Source organism: Lygodium microphyllum, chromosome 15 (assembly GCF_053477565.2).
Source record: "Lygodium microphyllum isolate KBCC chromosome 15, Lygodium_microphyllum_v1.1.10, whole genome shotgun sequence".
NCBI classification, from domain to species: Eukaryota; Viridiplantae; Streptophyta; class Polypodiopsida; order Schizaeales; family Lygodiaceae; genus Lygodium; species Lygodium microphyllum.
In genome coordinates, this window is record NC_141149.1 from 87,980,983 (window position 1) to 87,994,165 (window position 13,183).

Sequence of the window (13,183 nt, forward strand, 5' to 3'; positions counted from 1 at the left end):
AAATTAGTTGGTTTAGTAGCTTTAGTGACTAAAGCTTATGATTTTTTTGGATTTAGGATGTCGATATGTTGATGCCGAGTTTGACGCCGCCAAAAACGTCCTCTTGCCGCCGATTGATAATTCATTGATTGAAGCTTCTTAAAGCTTCTAACTAAGCTTATTAACTTATAGCCTTAAGCTTTGAAGCTTAGTGAGAGATATGGGAGTTACTCTTTTCTCTGTTTATCCACGATTTGATGAAGGAGATGTAAGAGTGGTCCTGCGCCTCTGTAGCCCGGTCCTTCGCGATCCAATGACAGAAACAGGGGTTCGTGATTGCCAAAAGTCTACCTGTATTGACGGTTCGCGACGAGATTGACCATAGAGCCCGATCGTTCTAGGAGCTCCGCCTTCGCACAAGATGGGTAGCGATTGGAAGTTCTTGATCTCAGCTTCGCTCTAATACCACTGGTGCGTAGATCGGACGCTGTATGCTCGCGTAGTGAATGCCGGAAAGTCCCCAAGAACAATGAACTCTACTTTTTGCACAAATTACAAGGTAAAAAGCATGAACGACAAGAGCAAGAGACCAATTGGGTGCAATCTCCCCCCATGCCTTCTGTGAGCGCTCCACAAAGCATGTATTTTATGTATATTTCATCTTCATGCTCAAATAATAGCCCAAATTACAAAATAGCAAGCTTTTAGCTTTTGAGTTTGCTTTTACACAAAAATAGGAATAAAGCTAATGGACGGTGCCCAAAGAGTCTGGCACGCCCAATACAATGTCCAAATAGAAATAACATAACCATGCGCCCATGCGCATAAATAATCAATGCCTCAATAAATAGGCATGACAAAATATAGGCGTGGCACCTATCAAAATATAATCCATAAATCGAATACTCGCTATCCTCCAATGCTTTCCTTCGCCACTGCTGCTATCTCTACACATCAACTGAAGCATTCACAATCGTTAGTAAAATAATACAATTAAACCGACAAAAGTGAATACCTAGCAGTCTTCAGCTACATAAATAAATCAACTGGTTAGAAATAAATCCTAACCTTAATTTATTACGAGTGCGCACTCAAAACTCATAAACATTTATTAATTTAATATGCATTTTGCGGAATCACCTGCTATGGAATCACCCATGTACACATTAAATTAATGAAACGCCCGAAAAGGACAGGCGTCGCCATCAACTTCTCGCACAAAGAATCCACTTTGTGTATGAGCCCTAGTCATCAAAGTTTACAGAATCCACCGTAAAACCTCACGGAATCCACCGTGGCATGAAATCCACCGTGAAATATACCTCTTGGCATCATCAATAGTCTATAATACAAGCAATAAAGTGATCATGGAGATATCTTTATTTTTTAATCTCTTTGATGTTATTATTCTTCACAATTATTGTTTAATCCGTAAGGACCAATTCATATATATATATATATATATATGTATAGAGAGAGAGAGAGAGAGTGTGTGTGTGTGTGTGTGGGTGAGAGACTAGCAAAGAGTCAATTTGGGTAGAAGATAATATGATGTAACTATTATTTGCTATCCAAGCCTTTGTCTAAATGTGTTTGATCATCTTTGACCAATTCTTATTTTGAGAGAGAGAGAGAGAGAGTGTGTGTGTGTGTGTGTGTGTGCGTGTGTATGTGTATGTGCGTATTTTGTATAGAATAGAAGATAAGATTAGAGGCTAACTAGGGGTTGATTCCAAGCTAAGATTAAAGACTAACTAGGGATTGATTGGGGTCTCTCATAATTGAAATTAAGAGAAAGAGTCAAGATCCAATTGCGTAAAAAAGAATATAGATAAAGTGAATCAAAGGGTATAATTGTGTGATTTGAATGTTAGTTCAAGTTTAAATTATCATACATTTTTCTTTGAAGAACGTAGGTGCAGGATGTAGTAAGAGAAATAAAGATATTCACTTTTGATTGGAGGATAAATATGCACTACTATTTAAAAGACCTGTGGAAAGGGATGATGTAATAAGATACATGCAACAAGAAAGAAATGCAAGGAAAAAAAATGTATCTTTGGGTTGATGGGTGCATTTATCCACCTGTTCTACTAACTCAAAGGCCACCATAATGTAATGGGCTTACATCATTTGTAAAGTTTATTTATGAAGATAATGAAGGATTACATGGATATACATATAGATTTGTGACACAAGGATTATTAGGGGTTCATTAAGCCTGAACAAATGTGTAGACAAGATTACAAGTGTATGTGCAGCCTTTGATGGAAAAAGATGGATTGTTGGTTGAGAAATATTAGGAGAATCAAAGTAGCCTACATCAAGAAATGTCTGTCATTGAACATGTTGTGCATGCTACACATGTATAGAATATGCCATTTATTGGTAACTTTGAGGAAGACGAGAGACGAAAGGAAGAGAGGAGAGAAGAGAGATATGAGACACAGGAAGCAGAACCCCAGAAGTGTGTCAACTGAGCACATATGATAGCAATATATAGAGGGGACCTGGGGCGCTATATATAGACAGACTATATATAGCTAACACCCCCGCTCAAATAAAGGTTCCTTACTATGGATGAAAAAACCCTTGGGGGCTCAAGGGAAAAACCCATAGCTCTATATAGACCTACCGCTATATTAATATTCAAAATATAAAATTACAAAGTTGAACTTACAAGAGCCTATTCATAGGTATCAAAGGAGCTACATCACTCGTAAATTACAACATCAACGGAGAAGGAGCTACATCATTGAGGAGTTACATCACTCCTGAATTACAACAGCCTATTCAGAGACATCAAAAGAGCTTTATCACTCCTAAATATGCAACATGTAAAAAAAGGATAAGCAACATCACTGCAAAAGATAAAATCTCCAAGAAATTCCTTCAATTGAACTAGGGATGTAAGTAGTATATTTTTCACATCAAAACTTAAAGAAAAACATTACACTGGCATTAGAACAACACAAGGTCTATAGAGACGGTTAGCGATGCCGCTCTATAGACAACATAACACATGTGGGGCCCCATGAACAGAATATAAATAAAACAATTTGTCATCAGCTGAAATATAGACGGTCATCAGCTGAAAATAATATAAACGAAATAATGTGTCATCAGCTGGAATAGACCCCCATCAGCTGGAAAGAATATAAACGAAACAATGTATCATCGGCTAGAATATAGATGCTCATCAATGGAATAACGAACGAGGACGATCATCACGAAGCATGGCAATATCAACATCCAAAAGTAATGTTGATGTTGAAATGTAGAAAGAGTTGCCGTTGCTCGCTATTACAAGCCGATTAATTTTTGAACCGCCGAAGTAAGCAGCTTAGCGCTAATCATCGTCATGTGTCGTCTTGTAAATAAGGATTGCTCGAGAAACACTTCGTAAAGTAGGAATGCTTGTAAAACTTGAAGTCGATGCAACACCTTTTTAGTGATCGAGCGATGATAACCTTGTTTAAAAGCTTGTACTCTGACAATTATAGCACCAGCTTCGCTAACTTGCTGAGGTCGATGACAAATTAGACGTAGAGTCTTTCTCCTGTCCAGACGTCGACGACAAATTAGGCGCATCGACTTTTTCCTGTCCAGACGCCACAAAACCTTAGACGAGAACGCAGATATGGAAGCAAATAAATAGAAGATGCAAAAAATGCAGACACTTCAAGATTGTAGGCCATGGCTGGAGCAACGACGATGCCGCTGGGCCCCAAACTGTGACTCCTTGTTGCAAGGACGGTCCATGTTACATTCGAGGACCGATATTTTGATACCGTGAGTGTAGCCTTCATCTTCCGATTTCACAAGGCACTTAACCAATGCTTTGTAAAGAACAGTCGTGACGATCCTGACATGTCAAACTGTCTGCCTAAACGAGTGAGCAAACGCCCCAGGGATAGAGAGTTGTGGTCTGAGAGGATATATTCTGATTCATCCATTCTTCTCCTTCGATGAGGGAAGCCCTTCTCCCCCTCCAACACTCCTGTTGCCTCGGCTCAGGCCGCTCGCCGTGGCAATTCAAGTCTATGCTTCCCTGCTCCAAGCTCCGGTAAAGCACCGGCCCTCAGACCCCTGCGCATATCGGCGACATACGGAACCGATAACCCTAATTGCCGTAACTACAGTAGCAGCTACAACAACAGCTTCTACTACGACAACATCAAGGTCGACCTGAACCCCGAGAAGATGCTAAAGCCAAGCGATCCGGGGACCGTCTAGGCCACAATCCGGAAGGCGATGCCAGTGGGATACTGGGTCACCATGCCCAGTGGTGGCAGAGAAGCCTATCTCCCGCCGGAAGGCGATGCCAGTGGGATACTGGGTCACCATGCCCAGTGGCAGAGAAGCCTATCTCTCGGCGTAGGATCTAGGATTTCTTGGCGGCCTCGAGAAGCTCCGGAAGATCTTCCAACCAGGCCAAGAGGTCACCATCCACGTCGTGACCCTGGGGTGGCTCTGACCTCCATCCACGTCGTGACCTTAGTGGCTTTGGCCGTGAGGTGCTCTCTCTTAAGAAACCAGACCTTAAGATCTTCCAACCAGGCCAAGAGGTCACCGTTCCTGTCGTGACCCGGGGTGGCTCTGACCTCCATCCATGTCGTGACCCGGGGTGGCTTTGGCCGTGAGGTGCTCTCTCTTGAGAAACCAGACCTTAACAGACCTGATCCATCGTCAAAGCCGTTGCGGAAGGAGTTCGAAGGGGGGAGGCGGCACAGGCCTTCCAGATATTCTTGACAGGCTAAGGTGCATTGCAGGGAAGGAGTTCAAAGGGGGGAGGTAGCAGAGGCCTTCCAGATATTCTTGACAGGCCAAGGTGCATTGCAGGACGTTAAGGGGGCAAGGCTTCTCTCACTCTGTCTCTCGCTTGTTCTCTGCATCGATCCGTGCTGTCTGAAGCGCGTGAGGGTGAGGAAAAACAGAGGCAGAGTGTGTGAGTGTGAGGGTATTACAGAGCGCAGGGAAAACAAATGTGAAGGTCTTCGATGTCAACAACATGTATCTAGCGTAAACACTAATGCTGGAAAGCTCTTTTTTAATGTTGTAGAACCTCGCTCTAATATTATGTTGGTAACTTTGAGGAAGACGAGAGACGAAAGGAAGAGAGGAGAGAAGAGAGATATGAGACACCAGAAGTGGAACCCCAGAAGTGTGTCAACTGAGCACACATGATAGGAATATATAGAGGGGACCTGGGGTGCTATATATAAACAAACTATATATAGCTAACACCATTATAGTCTAAAATTATGGAGTTGGAGAAGGAGAATAGAAACATAAAGAGAAAGCTCACTAAACCTTTGAAGATTGGGTCCACTTTAAAAACCAAAGAAGCACCTTAACACATTTGATTAGTTAAAATAATTCACAAATTAACCAAAGGAAGTGGAAAATATCATAGATAGCTCACTTTGTTGCTACAATGAGGAATATGTTTTCTCATGCAGAGAATGACACTATTGCTAAAGTCCTCAGCAAGAACATGGTAAAAAATGCATTGAAAATTTGTAAATTCGGGGATAATGTGGATGGTGTCACAAGTGAACATCTTAGGGATATAAGCAAATTGTTTACTATTATAGATGCTCAAGGATTATCTAACAAGATGGAAATGATTTCTAAGTTATACAGTATGCTCTATCAACAATTGGATAGAGGTTTTAAGCATGTCTTCAAAACTAAGCGAGTAATGTCCTCGGGGAAGTTACTATATGTATATCCTCTCCATCACATGCATTCAAGGCCTATTTATAAATATCCTTATCTGTGATCTTTTCTTGAATAAAACATAACCCTTTTCTATTCAATCTATAAATAACCCCTTTATATTACACCCTTCTATATGTAAAAAATATATAAAAATGGTATTTTAAAAATACATTTTTTTGAAACCACGTGATGCACACATATATTCATGAGTATCTTACCCGATGTAATGCCTCTGCTAAAACCATTTCACATAAAGAAGGCTAAAAAACAACTAAATCAGAAATTTTTAGAAATGATTGGTGAGCCTACACATCTAAAACACATATATATTGAAGTATGATTCCAAAGAAATTACCTTTGTACTAAATACATCCAACAACTTTATATTGGAAATATGTAGGGTTCGGGTAGCTATGGTCAAGTTCTACAATATGTCTATGGAAAAATATAGAGACAAGCTTAAGTTTCTCCTCAAACTTGATGAGAGTGACATTATCAAGGAGCCAAAACTTGAATGTATTATGAATTGATCATTAACTCCTAACATCAATGACACATATACTTGAGGCAAATAGTCCATACTTTACACATCAAGGGAGTTCAAGAATATGGTCAACTCAAGGCCTCGGGGGGGGGGGGGGGTTCACTATGTATAAAAATGTGTGTAACGTGAGTTTAAAAATAGGGAATATAAAAATACATAGGCTTACATATGTACATTTATAGAAGACAATATTTTAAAAGCAATAAATCTATTCATAAAAGGGATATTCATATTGAATATGTAAAGTTTTTACAAAAGGGTATTATTAAATTATAAAATTGGCCTGGATCTTTAACAAAAGGGTATGATGAACCTCAACAAGTAAACATAGTATCCCTAATCTTTAGGGTAGTATGCCCCTCTCTCTCTCTCTCTCTCATACAAGAGGTGGAGGATGTGTGAAAAGACCTAACATTGAAGAGACATTCTCTAAAGTGGTCAAGCACTTGGACTTAGATTTTGTAAAGCCAACCCAAAAGAAGAAAAAGAGTGATTATTAGATTTATTTGTGGAGCTGCATGAGAGATGCATGCTCTCTCTCTCTCTCTCTCCCTCTCTCACACACACAAAGATGTGAAAAAGATGGAATGAATCTTCCTTCTTCTACTAGAATTTAATCAAAAGCAATCAACACATTCGGGACTAAAGTATTCTCTGAAGGCATTTATCAAGATTGTTTATACTTCTTTTATTATGAGTTTTATTATTAATAGATAGATTGTGCATGTAGCATGATGATTTGATTTGTCTTCTTTTTCTATATCCCTTTATATCTTATATCTGTGCGCGTGAAACGTGTCCACTAGTATCATACCACTCTTAGCAGTCCATCGAAAAGGATGTCTAGAAAACTCCGCCCAGCACTCCCATGGAATGTTACGGGTTTTGCGATCTAGGTCTTCCTGCGTCTGCCACGTAGCGGAAGTATCCTGGCCGTTCCCACTTAGGATCGATCAGAATTAGGGTTTTCATGATTGGTCATTAGCTAACAGCAACTAGCATCAGAGCCGAGCGAACTACTTTACGCAGAAATGCCAGGTCTGAAGCAGATTCATGCTGCACTTGGTTCAAGGAGAACGGGAAACAAGAGGGATGCAAGGCTCAACCTCTCTGTCATCATAAGGCATAGTCCCATTCCGTTCCCCTAAAACTGCATAAATCGGGTAAGACGTAACTCTAGGTCATCGCTCTCGTTATTCGTTTTGATGATGATGATCATCCCGCTGTTCTTCGAGATTATTGAGAAAAGTTTCCGGACCTATGGCCCATCCTCCGCACTTTCCTCGGTTTGTTTTAGTTATGTAATTATCTAACACATTAATTTGACATATAACAATTAGCTTCTTTAATTAGTCCTATTAAACACTGGTTCCTTCACGTAATCTTATCACATGACATAGAAAAAAAATATCAAGCAAGTTCTTTTTTTTAACATTTCATGATTTTATCTTTGAAATACAAGCAGTTCCGCCCGTAGACTTATCCATAATGCGCCCGAAGGCTATCCAGTAATCCCCAGGGATCACTATTCCAAGCTTCCGCCCGTAAACTAGTATGCGGGCCTCGAGATCCAATCCCGAGTGACGTTAGCCTCTTGTGCAGGACCCAGAAGGCGAGGGATTTACGGCCAGAGCCCCCCCTGGCACCCAAGCATCCTCCTACTCCAAGTAGAGCTCAACAGAGAGACCTCTCGTGGCGGGTTCGGTCCACGTTCCTGGTGCGGTGAACAATCCCCTTGGTTAGGGTTAGGCAGGTAGTTGGGGGTAACTGAAACTGCCTCTTCCTTCAGGCCTTTAACTTGAAGTATAGGTACCCATTTAATTTGTAATTCATAATTCAAACAGAGCCCTAAAATCTCTAGCAAGCACAAACATTTCCATTAATCAACCGTGTTGTTTGGCAAACCGCTAAGGAAGTGTTCTTTCCTTTTGAGTGTATCAGCACTCATTCCCAAGGTGTCTTATAAATTGGCAAGATGCTTTACATTCCGGTGTACGGCGTACCTTATTAACCCAACTTGGTCAACCCTAAAGTTCCTTAGATATGCTAGTTTCTGGTTTACAACTTTCCTTAGAAGGATATCCAAAAATACGTCCTTTTGCAAGATAACTTGCGTAGGGATCTGCCATCCTGGTTGAGGGTTTTTACCCTTTTTTCTTGTGAATCAATCACAAGACTAAATGATTTTGTACTTGCTGCGCAAGTCGTGCGATGGAATAATCCGTTTTAGATCCTTTAAGCTGACGTATGTCGGGCCTAGGGTTTCTTTTTAAGGCTCTCGGGGACATCCCTAGTTCTTTATCTTTATGAATTTTTTTAACCCTACAATAAGGGAAGTAGTCAAGTGCTTAGGGTATGAATATTTCTATGTTTAGATTGGTTTGGATATCTTTTGGAAGGTAATATTAATCGTCTTGTCACAGTTTTGCTATCCTTGTGACAATTTACTTTTCAGTCAATACAATTCAAATTAAACTTCCTTTTTCCTTGCAGATGAAATCATGCCAAATAACAAATATTTCCCTTACTACGATGTGTAATTAGCAATGATAACTTCCTAGTAATTTGAGCAACGAAAGAAACCTTTCATGAATTTAATCATTTACAATGATTCGTTGCGAAAGGAATAAGACTAATGGTGCAAGATATAATCTCTATACCTTTAGGATTTAACTAAAATATACTACTATAGTAAATGGATAATCATACTCGTAATTTATAATGCTTGATGCAATTCAAAGGAAACTAAGTTCTATACATTATCATTCATTCAAATAAGCTAAACTCCTTCATTACAAATAGCTCGGACAAATATATCCTATCCCTAACAATTTCTCTTTGCATGATCGACTTAAAACCCAATTAAAGCCAAGAAGAAAAACCTAGTTTTGGGGTGAGATATCCACATGGATACCGGGAGATGACCCTCCCGCGGCTATGCCTTGGACTTTCTTAGGAGGCATCGCAATTGTAGTTTTTTTTTAACGTGGAAGCAACTTTACAACTCCTCCTTAGAATTCCACCGTCGCTCCCTTGCACTGTTTGTCAAAAGTAGCTTTTTTAAAAGGCTCCCTCCTTGAATTCGGGAATTTGAAAGGGTGTTTTAGAATCTTTTACAACTAAGACCCATTGAAGCCATGGGGAAGGCTTAATGGCCTTTGTAAGCTCGCACGAATGGGAATAAAAAGGTGTGGAAAAGACACAAAGTGCAGGAGAGCTCTGAGGAAAATAATAACCGTAAAGGTTATAAGTAAGGGTCTAAGGACCCTTGGGCAATTTAGGAGAAAAGGGGCTTATGAGGGTTTACACACGTAGGGGGGAAATGATTCCGAGGCCAATGAGGAAGGGCTAAAGAAAAATTTAAAAAAAACACGGGGGTTGGCTATCAACTATGGGAAGGGATATATAATGCTTTTAAACACGGGGGGGGGGGGGGGGGGGGGGAATAAAAAAAAGGTTTTGTAAGGCACAAGAAAGTGGTCTTGGGAAGTTTTAGGACACAGGGTGCGAAAGGGGGCTTAAAGGAATAAAACACGGTTGGGGGGGGGGGGGGGGGTTGGTTCCCAAAGCCAAGGAAGGGGCTTAAGGGGGAAAGGGGGCTTAAGAGGTCCCTTAGAAGGTTCCCCCAGGAAGCTTCTAAGGCTTCTACGCCACGTGGGGGGGGAGGAAGAAAGGAAACGACACCAATTGACAGCGTTCTGATGGTCGGATGCGCAGTCATGACGGCAGAGGGCATCGACGGCTTGGTATACAACGGCAGCAACGGCAACTTCCCTCCCTCACGAGTTGAACAGAGAGATTCTCTCTCTCCTCGTAGATCAGCCGGTGACAACACTCTCTCGTCACAGCAACAACAGGCGATAGCACCCCCTTCAGCCTGTGCCCCCTTGATTTAAATAGGGGAGGGGAGGGGGATCCCCCCTCCCCTGCGTGGCATCACGCATGCCTTCTCCCTCACTCCAAGCTCCACCAAGGAGCTTAATCACTCCTTCTATTCCCCTCCCCCTCCAGCTTGTTAGTCGGCTGGGGGGATAAGGGGAATTTTTTTTTTCATTTATCCAATTTCATTTTTATCAAGGCAGTTCATGCATGCCTTCGGGATATTACATTCTCTCCCCCTTAGAAGAATCGAGATGTCCTCATCTCGAGATAAACTGGGGATATTGATGGATGAGAGTGCCTTCATCTACCCAGGTGGCATCCTCTTCGGAATAAACTTTCCACTTGATGAGGCATTCTCTTAAGGTTCTAGATCTTAACTGTCTCTCCCTAACATCTGAGATCCTATCCGGCCTTACTTCAACGACTCCTTGACTAGGCATTACAATTTGTTGGTCATCAAGTACATGATTAGGGTTGGGTACATATTTTTTCAATAGGCTAATATGGAATACATTGTGAACCTTTAGGTTCTCAGGGAGTTGCAATCTATAAGCATTGGGTCCTAGGCATTTGAGGATTTTGTACGGCCCACAATATCTTGGACTTAGTTTCTTGCATTCTCCTAGGGATAGAGAACTCTTTTTAGGGCGTACACGAATGAAGACCATGTCTCCTTCTTCGAAGACTCTTTCTTGACGTTTCAAATCTGTGTATGCCTTTTGTCTATCCTTGGCTGCTTGTATGTCTTGTCTTATTGACTTTATTTGATCATCCATGTCTTCCAACATCTGTCTTGATGCTTCAACTCTTAGGGTTGGATCAGAAAAGTTTAGGGGACTTCGACAATCATGACCATACAATGCCTGGAAAGGAGTCATCAGAATGCTCTGCTGGTAAGAAGCATTGTAGGCAAATTCAACTGATGGCAAGTATTGAATCTACCTCTTTGGCTCTCAACAACAGTATGCCCTAAGCATATCTTCGATAATTTGATTTACTCGCTCTGTTTGGCCATTCGTTTGGGGATGGTAAGCAGTGCTAAAACAGAGTTGAGTCCCAATAGCTTCAAAGATAGCTCTCCAGAAGTGTGATGTGAAGAGAGAATCTCGATCACTAATGATTCTTCTAGGTAACCCATGTAACTTGAATATCTCCTTGATAAACAATCTTGCAATGTCGGAGGCTTTATAGTTTGTCTTTATTGGTATCAGGTGTGCAACCTTGGTAAGCATGTCAACCACAACCATAATGAAATTATATCCTCCTTGGACTTGGGGTAAGCCCACAACAAAATCCATACTGATGAATTCCCATTTCATTTGGGGAATGTCAAGGGGTTGCAGTTTCCCTGGCATCATGACATGTTCGGCTTTGATACATTGGCAAGACAAACACTCAGTGACATATTTGAGAACATCACCTTTAAGCCTCTCCCAATGGTAGCTCTTCCTAACTGCATTAAGAGTTTTAGCATAGCAAGGATGTCGTGCGAAAGGAGAATCATGAGCTTCCCATAATATCTTCTGCTTAAGTGACTGGCTTGCTGGTATACATAGCCTTGTTATGTAGTAGGCAAGTCCATTATCAATGCAAAATTCCTGATACTTAGCTTGCAACTTCTGATTCTGCTCCTTAGTAGATATTTCATTTATCATTGTTTGGTAGGCCAAATCATGGCATGCTTCCTCTCTAGCTAGTTCAAGTATAGGGTTGTTTGGCATAGATACTTTTGTAGCCAAAGATCTAGCCATTGATGGATTCTGCAAGATTAGGGAATTTAGGAATGCCTTGTGACTAAGTGCATCAGCAACTACATTCTCCTTCCCTGGTCGGTACTTGATTTCAAAATCATATTCCTCCAATACTTCAATCCACCGACGTTGCCTCATGTTGAGCTCGTTTTGGGTAAAAATCCATTTGAGACTCTTATGATCGATTACTAGAGTAAACTTGTTACCCAACAGATAGTGTCTCCAAAGCTTTAGAGCATGGATAACCGCTAGTAATTCCAAATCATGCGTGGCATAATTCTTTTCATGACTCTTCAATTTCCTTGAAGAGTATGCTACTGGATGACCTTCTTGCATAAGTACACACCCCAAGGCAAGAATGCTAGCATCAGTTACTACCTCGAACTCCTTATTGAGGTCAGGAAGTTTTAGAATAGGTGTTGATACCAAAATTTGCTTCAATTTGTCAAAGCTATTTTGTTCGGAAGTTGACCATGTAATGGAAGTCTGCTTCTTTAGTAAGTCTGTAAGAGGTGCTACAATCAAAGCATAGTTTTTGATGAAGACCCTATACCATCCTGTCAATCCAAGAAAGCTACGTATCTCTTTGACGGATACTGGTATTGGCCATTCAAGCACATCTTTGACCTTGGCTGGGTCTACTGATATTCCTTCTGATGATACTATGAATCCCAGATATTCAATCTGATGCTTGAAGAATGCACACTTCTTCATTTTTGCATACAGCTTATGAGACCTCATTGTCTCAAGGACAATCTGAAGTTGAGGCTCATGATCTTCTTCCTGTTTAGAATAGACTAAAGTGTCATCGAAGAAGACAAGCACGAAATCATCAAGATATGGTCTAAAGATATCTTGCATTAATCTATTGAAGGTGGCAGCTGCATTTGTAAGCCCGAATGACATAACCAGGAACTCAAAGTGCCCATATCTTGTATTGAAGGAGGCTGTCTTTCGAATATCTTCTTCCTTGATCCTTATCTAATAGTAACCTGACCTGAGATCAATCTTGGAGAAGATCTTTGCACCTTGAAGATGATCAAGAAGCTCATCTATTCTAGGAATAGGATACTTGTTCTTGACTGTTGATTGATTGAACCCTCGGTAATCAATACATAATCGAAGTATCCCATCTTTCTTTTTCTGGAATAGTACTGGAGCTCCCCACAGTGAGTTGCTAGGCCGGATGTAACCTTGATCTAACAGTTGCTTGAGTTGTTCCTTCAACTCAATTGCTTCCGGTATGGACATTCTATAAGGTCTCTTTGCAATTGGTGCAGCTCCAAGCACTAGCCTAATCTCA